This window comes from Sarcophilus harrisii, chromosome X (genome assembly GCF_902635505.1).
Source record: "Sarcophilus harrisii chromosome X, mSarHar1.11, whole genome shotgun sequence".
Taxonomy (NCBI): Eukaryota; Metazoa; Chordata; class Mammalia; order Dasyuromorphia; family Dasyuridae; genus Sarcophilus; species Sarcophilus harrisii.
Genome location: NC_045432.1, coordinates 78,734,529 through 78,753,638, shown reverse-complemented (window position 1 = coordinate 78,753,638; position 19,110 = coordinate 78,734,529). Strand labels below are relative to the sequence as shown.

Here is a 19,110-nt window from a genome sequence, read left to right as displayed (position 1 = left end):
AGCCAGCTTGAATCCGTTGTGGTGGGGAAAGGGAAGGGATCCAGAGGGACATGACAAGAGGGGTCCCGTCCAAGAAAGGTCTTCTTCCCAGGGTTCATGGCCAGGCCCCTAAATTACACACCAAGGGATCCTCCTATACAAAAAGCTTCTGAACATGAAAACCAAGAGGTCCTCCCAAAAGCAGCCTCCTATCCATGGAGGGCAGAACCCGGAAATAAAGACCATCCCCAGGAAACAGTGTCTTGGGGAAAAAAAAATCCTTGGGTAACGGAGGGGTCCCCAAGGAAACCAGTATTCGGTGAAATTTAGGGTTCAGCGCATTAAAACAAAATTTTCCTTGTTCCTTCCACAGGCCCTCTAAAATATGGACTGGAAAACCTAGTAAACATTCAAGAGATCAGGTAATCCTCCCTAGTCAAAGAAGCTAAATGACACTTGACTTGAAGAAAGGTGTAAGTGAAGCAGCCCAGCAGGGGTCTCCCTCCCAAGCTAGATCTCAGACATTTTGGTGGGTGTGGGAAGGGATCTGGAGGGAGAAGGCCAGGGGTCCCCTTACCAACACATCCCTAATTTTCAGAGGGTGCCATGGTGGCCTTAAGCTGCACAGCAGGGGGTCTTCTTCCAAACACAGTTCCAGGACAGGTGTGTGATATCTGGGTAGAACTAAAGGACACTCTCCCTTAGAGCCCAGCTCTCATATCTAAAGTGGGAGAGTTTGGGAAAGAAACAAACCTCCCCTTTAGGGAAACAAGACTGGAAACAGGGAGTTCGAGAGAAATGCAGGCCAAACAGGGCATCCTCCCTTATACCAATTCTCCTCAATACTGAGGGCTTCTAGAGCATCCCAGGCATACATTCTCCTCATATATCTCTGAATGGCTCTTCCATAATATATATTTATTAGAAATACAGGGAAATCCTCAGAACAGCAGGGAGTCCTCCCATCTAAAGTAAGCCCATCCTCCTTGGAAGCCTCCCCAGGCAGCGCACCATGGGTTCTCCCTGCTCAGCCAGCTTGAATCAGTTGTGGTGGGTAAGGGGGCAGAGATTCAAAGGATACAATGAGGGTTCTGCCTTCCATTATAGGTCTGGTTCCCAGAGTTCCTGGCCAGTCCCCTAAACTGCATGCCTGGGATCCCTCCTTTTTAAGGAAGCCCGGAAATTAAAGAGTGACCCTGCACAGCATGGAGGGAGTCCTCCCTCAAGAATCTCCCTCCCATGCCTAGAGGGGGAATGGAAAAAAAGGGGCCCTTCCCAGGCTCTCATTGGGGTCACCTTACCTACCCAACAGGGGGAAACCCCATACTTAAACACGTTCTTCATCTACAATTTAAGGTAAAGCCTAGAGCAATTAGGCTCAAAGTTCTCCCTACCATGGCACCAGGTGGCCCCTTTGAATAACCCTTTGAAAACATCAGCATTCAGCAGAACAAAGGTAATTCCCACAGTCAGAGAAGCAAAGGAATGATGGGTCTGAGCAGAGGGGACAAAGTGAAGCGGCCTAGCTGGGGTCTCTCTCCCAAGCTAGATCTTGGCCATGGTGGTGGATGTGGGAATGGATGTGGAAAGAGAAGGCCAGGGGTCTTCTTACCAACATGGGCCTAATTTTCAGAAGGTCTGGTGGCGGCCTTCATCTGCACCGCAGGGGGTCCCCCTCTAAAGACAGCTCCAGGACATGGTGAGTGATTTCTCTTAGCCCTAAATGCAGCCCTCCCTAAAAGCCCAGCTCTGAAGGCCACTAAGGAGAAACTTTTAGTAAAATAATGAGGTTCCTAACAAAGGAAAGAGCATTGAGAAAGGGAGAGTTGGAGAGAAATACTGAGCTCTAGTGATTTCTCCATCACATACCAATTCTCATCAACATTGTGGAGTTCCAGAGAACTTCAGATGGAAATTCTCCTTAAATGCCTGTATAGCACTCTTTCTCACAATATATCAATTATAAATATGGGGAAAGCCCCATATATTCAGCAGGGGGTCCTCCTATAAGCAAAGCTCCAGAATATGGACAAACATAGAGTCCTCCCCTAAAACAACAGCCTTCCTCATCTATGGAGGAGGGCACTTATGGAAATAACAGAATTCCTCCCCAGGGAAACAGTGTGTTGGGGAAAAAGCGTTAGCTGTGGACACTCAGCCAGTTCTCATCAACAATTTGAGCATCCAGAGCATCACAGCTCAAAATTTTCCCGGTATTCATCTTCATAGGTCTCCCTCAGAAAAATTCATTGGGTAACCTGGGAAAGCATCAATAACAAAAACAGGTAATCCTTCATATTCAAAGGAGCTAAATGACACTTGGCTTGATGAAGAGGGGAACTGAAGCAGCCCAGCAGGGGTCTCCCTCCCAAGTTAGATCTTACCCACTGTGGTGGGTGTGGGAAGGGCTCTGGAGGGAGAAGACCACGGGTCTCCTTACCAACATGCCTAATTTTCAGAGGGTGCAGTGGCGGCCTTCATCTGCACAGCAGGGGGTCCTCCTCCCAAGACACCTCCAGGACCTGGTGAGTGATTTCTGTGTAGAACTAAAGGCAGTCGTCCCCAAAACCCCAGCTCTGAAGTCGAGCAAAGGGAAGCCGTTAGGGAAATACTGGGACTCCTCCCTAGGGAAACAGCATCGGGAAAGGGAGAGTTGGAGAGAAAAACTTACTGCATTCTAGGGGTTCCTCCATCACATACCAGTTCCCATCAACACTGCGGGGTTCCAGAAAACTTCAGATGGAAATTCTCCACAAATTCATGTATGGATCTTCCTCGGAATATATCAATGAGAAATTCATGGAAATCTTCTGCAGAACAGCAGGGAGTCCTCCAGTCTAAAGTAACCCAGTCCACACGGGAGCCTCCCTGAGCAGCACAGCAGGGGTTCTCCCTACTCAGCCAGTTTGAATCCATTGTGGTGGGGAAGGGGAAGGGAGCCAGAGCGACATGACAAGGGGTCTCCCTTCCAATATAGGTTTTGTTCGCAGAGTTCCTGGCCCTCTACTGCACAGAATGGCATCCTCCTTACACAGAAGCTCCAGAACATAGACAGCCATTCCTGTGTAGCACAAAGAGAAGTCCTCCCTAAACAACAACACTCGTCCCTGAAGGGAGGAAATGTTTAGGAAAATAGCCGGGGCCCTCCACAGGGAAACCTTACATGCACATCAAGGAGTCTTCCTTACTAATCCCGTTCTCACCTATAATTTGGGGGTCTAGAGGATGACTGAACCTCAAAATTCTCTCTCTCTGCCTCTCTCTCTCTTCTATATAGATATATTTACATAGGTAATCCTCCTAGTCAAAAAGCTGACACTTAGCTTGAGGAATGGGGAAACTGAGGCAGCCCAGTGGGGGGTCTCCCTCCCAAGCTAGTTCTTAGCCATTGTGGTAGGTGTGAGAAGGGATCTGGAGGGACAAGAGTAGGGGTCTCCTTACCCACATGGGCCTGATTTGCAGAGGGAACAGTAGGGTCCTTTGGCTGCACAGCAGGGGGCCTCCTCCAAAGACAGCTGCAGTGCAGGGGGAACAAAGTGAAGCAGCGCAGCAGGGGTCTCCCTCCCAAGCTACATCTTAGCCATTGTGGTAGGTATGGGAAGGAATCTGGAGGGACAAGAGCAGGGGTTCTGGTACAACATGCCTAATTTTCAGAGGGTGCGGTGGTTTCTTCAGCTGCACAGCAGTGGGTTCCTTCCAAAGACAGCTCCAGGACGTGGTGAGCATTTTGATCTTATCTTGGTGTACAGCGTTAAGTGTGGGTCCCTACCTAATTTCTGCATACTAATTTTCAGTCTTCCCAGCAGTTTTGGCAAATAATGAATTCTTATCCCAAAAGTTGGGATCTTTTGGTTTGTCAAACACTAGACTGTTATAGTTGACTATTCTGGCTTTTGAACCTGACCTGTTGCACTGATCAAGTAATCTATTTCTTAGCCAATACCAAATGGTTTTGGTGACTGCTACTTTATAATATAGTTTTATATCTGGCAGAGCTAGACCACCTTAATTTGATTTTTTTCATTAGTTCCCTTGCAATTCTTGACCTTTTGTTCTTCCATATAAATTTGGTTGTTATTTTTTCTAGATCATTAAAATGTTTTCTTGGGAGTCGGATTGGTTTAGCACTAAATAAATAGATTAGTTTAGGGCCATCATCATCTTGATTATATTCGCTCGGCCCATCCAAGAGCACTTCATATTTTCCCAATTATTTACGTCTGACTTTATTTGTTTGGAAAGTTTTGTCATTTTGCTCATATAATTCCTGACTTTCCTTTGGTAGATGGATTCCCAAGTATTTTATGCTGTTGACAGTTATTCTGAACCGAATTTCTTTGTATCTCTTGCTGTTGGATTTTGTTGGTGATGTATAAAAATGCTGAGGATTTATGGGGGTTTATTTTGTATCCTGCAACTTTGCTAACTTTATGAATTATTTCTAATAACTTTTTAGTAGAATCTCTGGGGTTCTCTACATATACCATCATGTCATCTGCAAAGAGTGATAATTTGGTTTCCTCGTTGCCCACTGTAATTTCGTTAATCTCTTAGCCATTTTGGTGGATGTGAAAAGGGACCTCAAAAGACAAAACCAGGGGTCTCCTGACTAACACGGGGCTCATTTTCAGAGGGTGCAGTGGCAGCCTTCATCTGCACAGCAGGGGTCCTCCTCCAAAGACAGCTCCAGGACATGGTGAGTGGTTTCTGTGTAGCCCTAAAAGTCCTCCCTAAAACACCAGCTCTCACAGCCAGCAAAGGAAACTCTTAGAGAAATAATAGGGGCTTCTCCATAGGGAACCTGGATCAGGAAAGGGAGAGTTGGAGAGAAAAACTTTCTGTACTCGAGGGTTTCTTCCATCATATTCAATTCTCATCAACATTGTGGAGGTCTAAAGATCCCCACCTGGAAACTCTGCACAAATGCCTGTATAGATCTTCCTCAGAATATATCGATTACAAATATGTGGAAATCATCTGTAGAACAGCAGGGATTCTTCCTGTATGGAAGGCTCCAGAACATGGACAACCATAGAGAGTCCTCCCTAAAGCACCAGCTCTCATTCATGGCGGGTAGAGAAACGTAGCAAAATAACAGAATTCCTCCCCACAGAAACAGTGTGTTTAGGGAAAACCCTTAACTGAATACTAAGACACTTTTCAACTGAAATTTCAGGGTCCAGAGCATCACAGCCCAAAATTTTCCCTATATTCATCTTCAAAAGTCTCCCTCAGATAAATTGACTGGAAAACCTGGGAAACATTCAAGAGATCAGGTAATTCTCTGGAGTCAAAGAAGCTAATTGACATTTGGCTTGACTAAGGGAAGAACTGAAGCAGGCCAGCAGGGGTTCTCCCTCCCGAGCTAGATAGTAGCCATTGTGGTGTGTGTTGGAAGGGATCTGGAGGGACAAGAATAGCGGTCTCCTTACCCACATGGGCCTGATTTGCAGAGGGAATAGTAGGGTCCTTTGGCTGAACATCAGGGGGGGCCTCCTCCAAAGACAGCTCCAGGACGTGGTGAGCATTTTGATCTTATCTTGGTGTACGGCGTTAAGTGTGGGTCCCTACCTAATTTCTGCCGTACTAATTTTCAGTCTTCCCAGGAGTTTTTGGCAAATAATGAATTCTTATCCCAAAAGTTGGGATCTTTTGGTTTGTCAAACACTAGACTGTTATAGTTGACTATTCTGGCTTTTGAACCTGACCTGTTGCACTGATCAAGTAATCTATTTCTTAGCCAATACCAAATGGTTTTGGTGACTGCTACTTTATAATATAGTTTTATATCTGGCAGAGCTAGACCACCTTAATTTGATTTTTTTCATTAGTTCCCTTGCAATTCTTGACCTTTTGTTCTTCCATATAAATTTGGTTGTTATTTTTTCTAGATCATTAAAATGTTTTCTTGGGAGTCGGATTGGTTTAGCACTAAATAAATAGATTAGTTTAGGGCCATCATCATCTTGATTATATTTGCTCGGCCTATCCAAGAGCACTTCATATTTTCCCAATTATTTAAGTCTGACTTTATTTGTGTGGAAAGTTTTTTGTCATTTTGCTCATATAATTCCTGACTTTCCTTTGGTAGATGGATTCCCAAGTATTTTATGCTGTCGACAGTTATTCTGAATGGAATTTCTCTTTGTATCTCTTGCTGTTGGATTTTGTTGGTGATGTATAAAAATGCTGAGGATTTATGGGGGTTTATTTTGTATCCTGCAACTTTGCTAACTTTATGAATTATTTCTAATAACTTTTTAGTAGAATCTCTGGGGTTCTCTACATATACCATCATGTCATCTGCAAAGAGTGATAATTTGGTTTCCTCGTTGCCCACTGTAATTTCTTTAATCTCTTAGCCATTTTGGTGGATGTGAAAAGGGATCTCAAAAGACAAAACCAGGGGTCTCCTGACTAACACGGGGCTAATTTTCAGAGGGTGCAGTGGCAGCCTTCATCTGCACAGCAGGGGGTCCTCCTCCAAAGACAGCTCCAGGACATGGTGAGTGGTTTCTGTGTAGCCCTAAAAGTCCTCCCTAAAACACCAGCTCTCACGGCCAGCAAAGGGAAACTCTTAGAGAAATAATAGGGCTTCTCCATAGGGAACCTGGATCAGGAAAGGGAGAGTTGGAGAGAAAAACTTTCTGTACTCGAGGGTTTCTTCCATCATATTCCAATTCTCATCAACATTGTGGAGGTCTAGAGATCCCCACCTGGAAATTCTGCACAAATGCCTGTATAGATCTTCCTCAGAATATATCGATTACAAATATGAGGAAATCATCTGTAGAACAGCAGGGACTCCTCCAGTATGGAAGGCTCCAGAACATGGACAACCATAGAGAGTCCTCCCTAAAGCACCAGCTCTCATCCATGGCGGGCAGAGAAACGTAGCAAAATAACAGAATTCCTCCCCACAGAAACAGTGTGTTTAGGGAAAACCCTTAACTGAATACTAAGAAACTTATCAACTGAAATTTCAGGGTCCAGAGCATCACAGGCCAAAATTTTCCCTATATTCATCTTCAAAAGTCTCCCTCAGATAAATTGACTGGAAAACCTGGGAAACATTCAAGAGATCAGGTAATTCTCTGGAGTCAAAGAAGCTAATTGACATTTGGCTTGACTAAGGGAAGAACTGAAGCAGGCCAGCAGGGGTTCTCCCTCCCAAGCTAGGTCTTAGCCATTGTGGTAGGTGTTGGAAGGGATCTGGAGGGACAAGAATAGGGGTCTCCTTACCCACATGGGCCTGATTTGCAGAGGGAGCAGTAGGGTCCTTTGGCTGCACAGCAGGGGGGCCTCCTCCAAAGACAGCTGCAGTGCAGGGGGAACGAAGTGAAGCAGCACAGCAGGGATCTCCCTCCCAAGCTACATCTTAGCCATTGTGGTAGGTGTGAGAAGGAATCTGGAGGGACAAGAGCAGGGGTCTCGGTACTAACATGCCTAATTTTCAGAGGGTGCGGTGGCGTTCTTCAGCTGCACAGTAGTGGGTTCTCTTCCAAAGACAGCTCCAGGACGTGGTGAGCATTTTGATCTTATCTTGGTATACGGCGTTAAGTGTGGGTCCCTACCTAATTTCTGCCGTACTAATTTTCAGTCTTCCCAGCAGTTTTTGGCAAATAATGAATTCTTATCCCAAAAGTTGGGATCTTTTGGTTTGTCAGACACTAGACTGTTATAGTTGACTATTCTGGCTTTTGAACCTGACCTGTTGCACTGATCAAGTAATCTATTTCTTAGCCAATACCAAATGGTTTTGGTGAGTGCTACTTTATAATATAGTTTTATATCTGGCAGAGCTAGACCACCTTAATTTGATTTTTTTCATTAGTTCCCTTGCAATTCTTGACCTTTTGTTCTTCCATATAAATTTGGTTGTTATTTTTTCTAGATCATTAAAATGTTTTCTTGGGAGTCGGATTGGTTTAGCACTAAATAAATAGATTAGTTTAGGGAGTATCATCATCTTGATTATATTTGCTCGGCCTATCCAAGAGCACTTCATATTTTCCCAATTATTTAAGTCTGACTTTATTTGTGTGGAAAGTTTTTTGTCATTTTGCTCATATAATTCCTGACTTTCCTTTGGTAGATGGATTCCCAAGTATTTTATGCTGTTGACAGTTATTCTGAACGGAATTTCTCTCTGTATCTCTTGCTGTTGGATTTTGTTGGTGATGTATAAACATGCTGAGGATTTATGGGGGTTTATTTTGTATCCTGCAACTTTGCTAAAGTTATGAATTATTTTCTAATAACTTTTTAATAGAATCTCTGGGCTTCTCTAAGTATATCATCACATCATCTGCAAAGAGTGATATTTGGTTTCCTCATTGCCTACCCTAATTCCTTTAATCTCTTAGCCATTGTGGTAGGTGTAAAAAGGGATCTCAAAAGACAAGACCAGGGGTCTCCTTACTAACACAGGCCTGATTTGCAGAGGGTGCTTTGGCGGTCTTCAGCTGCACAGCAGGGGGTCCTCCTCTAAAGACAGCTCCAAGACATGGTTAGTGGTTTCTGTGTAGCCGTAAATGTAGCCATGTCTAAAAGCCTAGATCACAAATAGAGCAATGGGAGACACTTAGAGAAAAAATGGGGCTTTACCCTAGGGAAACAGCATTGGGGAAGGGAGAGTTGGAGAGAAATACTTACATGTACTGTAGGGCTTTCTGCGTCATATACCAATTCTCATCAACATTCTGGAGTCCCTGAGAATCCCAGCTGGAAATTCTCCACACATGTCTCTATGTGCACATTCCTCAGAATACATCAATTACAAATAAGGGGAAATCTTGTATAGAACAGCAGGGAGTCCTCCTGTACAGAAAGCTCTGGAACATGGACAAACATAGAGAGTCCTCCCTGAATCTCTCCTCCATGTCAGGCAGAAGCACTTAGGAAAACAAAAGAATTCCTGCCCGGAAAAATAACAGAATTCCTTCCCAGGGAAACTGTGTTTGGGGAAAACCCTTAGTTGCACAGCAGCTAGGTCCTCCATACTAAGCCAGTTCTTATCTAGAATTTGAGTGTCCAGAACGCCACAGCTCAAAATTTTCCCTATATTCACCCGCATAGGTCTCCCTCAGTCACATGGATTGGAAAACCTGGGAAAAATTCAAGAGAACAGGTAATCCTCCCTCGGCAAAGAAGCTAACGCACACTTGGCTTGATGAAAGGGATAAGTGAAGCAGCCCAGCAGAGGTCTCCCTCCCAAGCTACATCTTAGGCACTGTTTTGGGTGGGGGAAGGGATATGGAGAGAAAAGAGCAGGGGTCTCCTCACCAACACAGGCCTAATTTTCAGAGGGTGAGGTGGCGTTCTTCAGCTGCACAGCAGGAGGTTCTAGTCCAAAGACAGCTCCAGGACATCGTGAGTGATTTTTGTGTAGCCCTAAATGTGGGCCTCCCATTCTTTATGCCTAAATCACAGACCCATTTTGATCTTACCTTGATATACGGCGTTAAGTGTGGGTCCATGCCCAATTTCTGCCATACTATTTTCCAGTTTTCCCAGCAGTTTTTGTCAAATAATGAATTCTTATCCCAAAAGTTGGGATATTTGGGTTTGTCAAACACTACGTTGCTTATAGCCATTGACTATTCCGTCTTGTGAACCGAACTCGTTCCACTGATCAGGTAATCTATTTCTTAGGCAATACCAAATGGTTTTGGTGACTGCTGCTTTATAATATAGTTTTAGATCAGGTACAGCAAGGCCACCTTCATTTGATTTTTTTTTCATTTATTCCCTTGAGATTCTCGACCTTTTATTATTCCATATGAATTTTGTTGTTATTTTTTCTAGATCATAAAATAGTTTCTTGGGAGTCTGATTGGTTTAGCACTAAATAAGTTGATTCGTTTAGGGAGTATCATGATCTTGATTATATTCGCTCGGCCTATCCAAGAACACTTCATATTTTCCTAATTATTGAAATCTGACTTTTTGTGTGAAAAGTGTTTTGTAATTTTGCTCATATAATTCCTGACTTTCCTTTGGTAGATGGATTCCCAAGTATTTTATGCTGTCAACACTTATTCTGAATGGAATTTCTCTTTGTATCTCTTGCTGTTGGATTTTGTTGGTGATGTATAAAAATGCTGAGGATTTATGGGGATTTATTTTATATCCTGCAACTTTGCTAATGTTATGAATTATTTCTAATAGCTTTTTAGGAGAATCTCTGGGGTTCTCTAAGTATACCATCATATCATCTGCAAAGAGCGATAGTTTGGTTTCCTCATTGCCCACACTAATTCCTTTAATCTCTTAGCCATTTTGGTGGGGGTGAAAAAGGATCTCAAAAGACAAAACCAGGGGTCTCTTTACTAACACAGGGCCAATTTTCAGAGGGTGCCTTGGCGGCCTTCATCTGCACAGCAGGGGGTCCTCCTCCAAGACAGATCCAGGACATGGTGAGTGGTTTCTGTTTAGCCCTAAACTTCCTCCCTAAAACACCAGCTCTCAAGGCCAGTAAGGGGAAACTCTTAGGGAAATAATAGGGCTTCTCCCTAGGGAACCTGGATGGGGAAAGGGAGAGTTGGAGAGAAAAACTTAGTGCACTCTAGGGTTTCTCTTATCATATGCCAGTTGTCATCAACATTGTGGAGGTCTAGAGGTCCCAGGTGGAAATTCTCCTCAAATGCCTATATAGATCGTCCTTGGAATATCTGAGTTATGAATTCAGAGAAATCTTCTGCAGAACAGCAGGGAGTCCTCCCATCTAAAGTAACCCAATCCACACTGGAGCCTCCCTGAGCAGCACAGCAGGGGTTTTCCCTACTCAGCCAGCTTGAATCCTTTGTGGTGGGGAAGGGGAAGGAGAAGGGAGCCAGAGGTACCTGACAAGGGGTCTCCCTTCCAATATAGGCTTTGTTCCCAGAGTTCCTGGCCCTCAATTGCACAGAATGGCATCCTCCATACACAGAAGCTCCAGAACATTGACAGTGATTCCTGTGCAGCACAAAGAGAAGTCCTCCCTAAAGCAACAACACTCCTCCCTGCCGGGAGGAAATTTTCAGTAAAATAGCCAGGGTCCTCCACAGGGAAACCTCAAATGCACATCAGGGAGTCTTCCCTACTTATAATTTGGGGTCCAGAGCATCACCGCTCAAAATTCTCTCCCTCTCCCTCTAAATGTATATACAAATATATGACTATATGTGTTTCTGGGTGTGTGTGTGTGTGTGTGTGTGTGTGTGTGTGTGTATCTGCAAAGGTCTTCCTCTTATTCAAAAAGAAGGAGCACAGCAGGGGCTCTCCCCAGGGAAGGGGAAGGGATCCAGAGGTACAATAACAAGGTGTCTCCCTTTCACTATAAGGCCATTTCCCAGAGGTCATTTCCAGATCCCGCCACTGCATAGCAGGCATCCTCCTGATACAGAAAGATCCCCAGCACTGACAGTGATTCCTGTACAGGAAGGAGGGGAGTCCTCCCCAAAGCAAGAGCCCTCATCCCTAACAGGGGTAGATGCTTAGGGAAATAACAGCGGTCCTCCCCAGGGAAGCTGTATTGGGGGGAACCCTTAGCTGCCCAGGTGATCTCATAGTAAACAAGTTCTCATCTACAGTTTCAGTACCAAGAGCACCAGAGCTCAAAGTTCTCCCTGCATACTTTGCCTCAGGTCTCCCTGGGAATAACCCTTTGAAACAGCTGGGAAACATTCAACAGAACAGCAGGTAATTCCCCATAGTCAGAGAAGACAAGCAATGATGGCTCTGAGCAGGAGGGAGGAACAGAAGTCGCCCAGCAGGGGTCTCCCTCCCAAGCTAGATCTTAGCCCTTGTGGTGGGTGTGGGAAGGGATCTGGAGGGACAAGACCAGGGGTCTCCTTACCAACACAGGCCTAATTTGCAGAGGGTGCAGTGGCGGCCTTCAGCTGCACAGCAGGGGGTCCTCCTCCAAAGACAGCTCCAGGACCTGGTGAGTAGTTTCTGTATAAAACTAAAAGCAGCCCTATTCAAAGGCCACCCCTCAAGATGAACAAGGGAAGACACAGAAACAGTGGGGCTCCTTCCTAGGGAAACAGCATCAGGAAAAGGAGAGTTGGAGAGAAATACTTACTGCACTCTAGGGTTTCTTCCACCATATATCAGTTCTCATCAACATAGTGGGGGTCCAGAGAACCCAAGCTGGAAATTCTCCACAAATTCCTGTATAGATCTTCCTCACAATATATCAGTGACAAATATGGGGAAATCTTAAAGAGAACAGCAGGGGGTCCCCTTTCAGGAAAGCTCCAGAACATGGACAAACATAGAGAGTCCTCCCTAAAGCAACAGCTCTCAGCCATGGCAGGCAGAGACACCTGGGGAAATAACAGAATTCCTCTTGGGGGAAAACCCTCAACTGCACAGCAGGGGGTCCTTCATACTAATCCACTTCTTATCTACAATTTGAGGGTCCAGAGCATCACAGCTCAAAATGTTCCCTATATTTATCTGCATAGGTCTCCCCCAGAGAAATTCACTGGAAAACCTGGGAAACAATAGAACAGGTAACCAATCCTCCATAGTCAAAGAAGCTGACTGACAATTGGCAGGAGGAAGGGGGTAAGTGAAGCAGCCCAGCAGGGGTCTTCCTCCCAAGTCAGATCTTCGCCATTGTGGTATATGTGGGAAGGGATCTGGAGGGACAAGAGCAGGCGACTCCTTACCAACAGAGGCCTAATTTTCAGAGGGTGCAGTGGCAGCCTTCATGTGCACAGCACAGGGTCCTCCCCCAAAGACAGCTCCAGGACATGGTGAGTGATTTCTGGGTAGAACTAAAGGATGCCCTCCCTTCAAGCCCAGCTCTCATGTCTAGCAGTGGGAGAGTGTTAGGGAAAGAACAAAACTCCTCCCTAGGGAAACAGCATCTGGAAACAGAGTCTGAGAGAAATGCTTAGCTGCCCTCGAGGGCATCCTCCTCATTATACCAATTCTCCTCAATACTGAGGGCTTCCAGAGCATCCCAGCCATACATTCTCCCCATATATCTCTGAATGGCTCTTCCACAATATATACTTATTAGAAATACAGGGAAATCCTCAGAACAGCAGGGAGTCCTCCCATCTAAAGTAAGCCACTCCTCCTTGGAAGCCTCCCTGAGCAGCTCACCATGGGTCTTCCCCACTCAGCCAGCTTGAATCAGTTGTGGTGGAGAATGGGGCAGAGATTCAGAGGATACAATGAGGGTTCTGCCTTCCATTATAGGTCTCGTTCCCAGAGTTCCTGGCCAGTCCCCTCAACTGCATACCTGGGATCCTCCTTTTACAGGAAGCTCCGGAATATTGAGAGTGATTCCTGCACAGCATGGAGGAGAGTCCTCCCTCAAGAATCTCCTCTCATACCTAGCAGGGGGAGATGCTTAGGAAATAACAGGGGCCCTTCCCAGAAAAGCTCTGCATTGGGGTCTACTCTTACCTACCCAGCAGGGGGACCCCATACTAAACACGTTCTCATCTACAATTTAAGGTAGGTAGAGCATCAGAGCTCAAAGTTCTCCCTACATGCATCAGCACAGGTGGCCCTTGGAATAACCCTTTGAAACACCTGAGAAACATTCAACAGAACAGCAGGTAATTCCCCACAGTCAGAGAAGCAAAGGAATGATGGGTCTGAGCAGGGGGGACAAAGTGAAGCAGCCCAGCAGGGGTCTCCCTCCCAAACTTGATCTTAGGCACTGTTTTGGGTGTGGGAAGGGATCTGGAGAGACAAGACCAGGGGTCTCCTTACCAAAACGCCTAATTTTCAGAGGATGCGGTGGCGTTCTTCAGCTGCACAGCAGGGGGTCCTCTTCCAAAGACAACTCCAGGACATCGTGAGTGATTTCTGGGTAGCCCTAAATGTGGGCCTCCCCTTCTTTGTGGCTTAATCATGGACCCATTTTGATCTTATCTTGGTATATGGTGTTAAGTGTGGCTCCGTGCCCAATTTCTGCCCTACAAATTTCCAGTTTTCCCAGCAGTTTTTGTCAAATAATGAGTTCTTATCCCCAAAAGTTGGGATCTTTGGGTTTGTTGAACACTAGATGGCTATAGTTGACTATTCTGGCTTGTGAACCTGACCTGTCCCACTGATCAATTAGTCTATTTCTTAGGCAATACCAAATGGTTTTAGTGACTGCTGCTTTATAATATAGTTTTAGATCAGGTACAGCAAGGCCACCTTCATTTCATTTTTTTTTCATTTATTCCCTTGAGATTCTCCACCTTTTATTATTCCATATGGCTTTTGTTGTTATTTTTTCTAGATCATTAAAATAGTTTCTTGGGAGTCTGATTGGTTTAGCACTAAATGAATAGATTAGGGAGTATTGTCATCTTGATTATATTCGCTCGGCCTATCCAAGAGCACTTCATATTTTCCCAATCATTTAACTCTGACTTTATTTGTGTGAAAAGTGTTTTGTAATTTTGCTCATGTAATTCCTGACTTTCCTTTGGTAGATGGATTCCCACATATTTTATGCTGTCGACAGTTATTCTGAATGGAATTCCTCTTTGTATCTCTTGCTGTTGGATTTTGTTGGTGATGTATAAACATGCTGAGGATTTATGGGGATTTATTTTGTATCCTTCATCTTTGCTAAAATTATGAATTTTTTCTAGTAGCTTTTTAGGAGAATCTCTGGGGCTCTCTAAGTATATCATCACATCATCTGCAAAGAGTGATAGTTTGGTTTCCTCATGGCCTACTCTAATTCCTTTAATCTCTAAGCCATTTTGGTGGGTGTGAAAAGGAATCTCGAAAGACAAGACCAAGGGTCTCCTTACTAACACAGAGCTAATTTTCAGAGAGTGCCTTGGCGGCCTTCATCTGCACTGCAGGGGGTCCTCCTCCCAAGACATCTCCAGGACATGGTGAGTGATTTCTGGGTAGCCCTAAATGTAGCCCTCCCTGAAACCCCTGCTCTCAAAGTGAGCAAGGGGAAGCCGTTAGGGAAATTCTGGGGCTACTCCCTAGGGAACCAGCATAAGGAAAAGGAGAGTTGGAGAGAAATACTTACTGCCCTCTAGGGTTTCTTCCATCATATGCCAATTGTCATCAACATTGTGGAGTTCTGGAAATCCCCAGCTGGAAATTCTCCACAAATGCCTGTATAGATCTTCCTCAGAATATATCAACGATAAATATGGGGAAATCTGATGTACAACAGCTTGGGGTTGTCCATAGTAAGCCAGTTCTCATCTACAATTTGAGGGTCTAGAGCATCACAGCTCAAAATTTTTCCTATATTCACCTTCATAGGTCTCCCTCAGACAAATTCATTGGAAAACTTGGGAAACCTTCAAGATAACAGGTATTTTGCCATAGTCAAAGAAGCTGACACTTGGCTTGAAGAAAGGGGTAAGTGAAGCAGCCCAGCAGGGGTCTCCCTCCCAAGCTAGATGTTATCCACTGTGGTGGGTGTGGGCATGAATCTGGAGGAAGAAGGCCAGGGGTCCCCTTACCAACACATCCATAATTTTCAGGGGGTGCTTACCAACACATCCATAATTTTCAGGGGGTGCTGTGGTGGCCTTCATCTGTACAGCAGGGGGTCTTCTTCCAAACACAGCTCCAGGACATGGTGAGTGATTTCTCTGTAGAACTAAAGGATGCCCTCCCTGAAACCCCAGCTCTCATGTCTATCAGCAGGAGACTGTTAGGGAAAGAACAAAAGTCCTCCCTAGGGAAACAGCATCTGGAAACAAAGTCTGAGAGAAATGCTTAGCTGCCCTGGAGGGCATCGTCCTCATTATACAAATTCTCCTCAATACTGAGGGCTTCCAGAGCATCCCAGCCATACATTCTCCCCATATATCTCTGAATGGCTCTTCCACAATGTATGTTTATTAGAAATACAGGGAAATCCTAAGAACAGTAGGGAGTCCTCCCATTTAAAGTAAGCCACTCCTCACTGGAAGCCTCCCCAAGCAGCGCACCACGGGTCCTCCCCGCTCAGCCAGCTTGAATCAGTTGTGGTGGGTAAGGGGGCAGAGATTCAGAGGATACAATGAGGGTTCTGCCTTCCATTATAGGTCTCGTTCCCAGAGTTCCTGGCCAGTCCCCTCAACTGTACTGCCTGGGATCCTTCTCCTACAGGAAGCTCCTGAATATTGACAGTTTCCAGTGCGGCAAGGAGGAGAGTCCTCCCAAAAGCAACTGCTGGCACCCCTAACAGGGGCAGATGCTTAAGAAAATAACAGGGGTCCTCCCCAGGGAAAAATACATTGGGGGGAAACCAGTAGGTACACAGCAGGTGGTCCTCCACACTAAATCAACTCTCATCTACAATTTCAGTACCAGGAGCATCAGAGCTCAAAGTTCTCCCTGCATACGTTGCCTCAGGTTTCCCTCGGAATAACCCTTTGAAACAGCTGGGAAAGCTTCAGCAGAACAGCAGGTAATTCTCCATAATCAAAGAAGATGAGCAATGTTGGGTCTGAGCAGGGGGAATGAAGTGAAGCAGCCCAGCAGGGGTCTCCCTCCCAAGTTAGATCTTACCCACTGTGGTGGGTGTGGGAAGGAATCTGGAGGGAGAAGACCACAGGTCTCCTTACCAACATGCCTAATTTTCAGAGGGTGCAGTGGCGGCCTTCATCTCCACAGCAGAGGGTCCTTCCCCAACAACAGCTCCATGATCTGGTGAGTGATTTCTGTGTAGAACTAACGGCTGCCCTCCCCCAAACCCCTGCTCTCAAGTCGAGCAAAGTGAAGTCGTTAGGGAAATTCTGGGGCTCCTCCCCAGGGAAACACCATTGGGAAAGGGAGAGTTGGACAGAAAGACTTAGTGTACTCTAGGGGTTCCTCCATCACATACCAGTTCTCATCAACACTGCGGGCTTCCAGAGAACTTCAGATGGAAATTCTCCACAAATTCATGTATGGATCTTCCTTGGAATATATCAATGGGGAATTCAGGGAAATCTTCTGCAGAACAGCAGGAGGTCCTCCAGTCTAAAGTAACCCAGTCCACACTGGAGCCTCCCTGAGCAGCACAGCAGGGGTTCTCCCTACTCAGCCAGTTTGAATCCATTGTGGTGGGGAAGGGGAAGGGAGCCGGAGCGACATGACAAGGGGTCTCCCTTCCAATATAGGTTTTGTTCCCAGAGTTCCTGGACCTCTACTGCACAGAATGGCATCCTCCTTATGTAGGAGTTCTGGAACATTGACAACGATTCCTGTGCAGCACAAAGAGAAGTCCTCCCTAAACAACAACACTTGTCCCTGAAGGGAGGAAATATTTAGGAAAATACCCGGGGTCCTCCACAGGGAAACTTTAAATGCACATCAGGGAGTCTTCCTTACTAATCCCGTTCTCACCTATAATTTGGGGGACCAGAGGATGACTGAACCTCAAAATTCTCTCTCTCTGCCTCTCTCTCTTTTCTATATAGATATCTTTACATAGGTAATCCTCCTAGTCAAAAAGCTGACACTTAGCTTGAGGCATAAGGAAACTGAGGCAGCCCAGTGGGGGTCTCCCTCCCAAGCTAGATCTTAGCCATTGTGGTGGGTGTGGGAAGGAATCTGGAGGGACAAGAGCAGGGGTCTCCTTACCAACACAGGCCTAATTTTCAGAGGGTGCCTTGGCGGCCTTCATCTGTACAGCAGGGGGTCCTCCTCCAAAGACAGCTCCAAGACATGGTGAGTCTTTTCTGTGTAGAACTAAAGGCAGCCCTCCCTAAAAGCCCTCCTCTTGTAAAGAGAAGTGGGAAAACCTTAGGGAAACTGAGAGTTGGGGAAAATACTAAACAACACATCAGCCATTTCTCTGTAACATACCACTTCTCATCAACAGTGTGGGGTTGCAGAGCAACCCAGCGGGAAATTCTCCCCATATATCTCTCCATAGCTCTTCCTTAGTACATATTTATTGGAAATATGGGGAAATCTTCGGCAGAACAGCAGGGAGTCCTCCTTATGAAGATCATCCAATCCCCAATGGAGCCTCCCTGAGCAGCCCAGCAGGGGTTCTCCCCACCGAGCTAGATCTAATCCACTGGGGTGGGGATGGGAAGGGATCTGGAGGAACGACCCAGGGTCTCCCTTCCAATATAGGTCTTGTTCCTGGCGTTCATGCCCAGGGCCCTCAATTGCAGAACAGGGGCTGCTCCTTATACAGAAAGCTCCCAAACTTGGAGAGTGATTCCTGTGGAGCACGGAGGTGAGTGTTCCCTAAAGCCACATTTCTCTTCCCTAGGAGGGGGGAGATGCTTAGGAAAAAACAGAGGTTCTCCCCAAGGAGGGGGGGGATCCATTAGGTGCACAGCAATGGGTCTTCCATACTAAAGTAAATCTCATCTACAATTTCAGGTACCAAAAGCATCATTGCTCAAAGTTCTCCCTGCATATGTAGCCTCAGGTCTCCCTCACAATAACCCTTTGTAACAGCTGGGAAACATTCAACAGAACAACAGGTAATTCCCCATAGTCAGAGAAGCTGAGCAATGATGGGTCTGAGCAGGGGGGACACAACAAGTTGGATCTCATCCATTGTGCTGGGTGTGGGAAGGGATCTGGGGGAACAAGATAAGGGGTCTCCCAACTATTCAGCACAGCAGGGAATCCTCCTTCCCAACACAGCTCCCCTAAAACCGAAGCTCTCCTGGCTAGCAGGGGGGACACCTAGAGGAATAACAGGGCTCTTTCCTGGGGCAACAGCTTTTGGAAATTTGAGGTTTGGGTGAGACGCTAAGCTGAACATTTGAGATTTCTTCCTAATCTGCCTGTTCTCATCAACACTTTGGGTTCCAGAGCATCCCAGCCAGAAAATCTCCCTATTTAGGTACACACAGCAATTCCTCAGAATATATTAGAAATCTGGGGAAATCTTCTGCACAACAGCAGGGAGTCCTCCTCATTAAGATCAACCAATCCACACTGGAGGCCTCCCTGAGCACCTCAGAAGGGGTTTTGGCTACTAAGTTAGCTTGAATCCATTGTGGTGGGGAAGGGGAAGGGAGCCAGAGGGACATGACAAGGGTCTCCCTTCCAATATAGGTCTTGTTCCCAGACTCCCTGGCCCTCAACCGCACAGGATGGCATCCTCCTTATGTAGGAGTTCCGGAACATTGACAGTGATTCCTGTGCAGCAAGAAGGGAAGTCCTCCCTAAAGCAACAACACTCCTCCCTGGCGGGAGGAGACATTTAGGAAAATA

At 45.8% G+C, this 19,110-nt stretch overlaps 1 long non-coding RNA gene across 2 annotated transcripts; it reads left to right on the top strand.

Moving 5' to 3' along the window:
- The first annotated feature begins 1,615 nt into the window (after positions 1–1,615).
- LOC116420184 lies at positions 1,616–3,601 on the top strand. Of its 2 annotated transcripts, XR_004230465.1 has the most exons (4): positions 1,616–1,678; positions 2,209–2,264; positions 2,439–2,504; positions 2,957–3,601. It is a non-coding gene; the product is annotated as an uncharacterized LOC116420184 (long non-coding RNA). The 2 variants fall into 2 exon arrangements; XR_004230464.1 differs by having other exon boundaries at positions 2,439–3,601.
- The last annotated feature ends 15,509 nt before the right edge of the window (positions 3,602–19,110 follow it).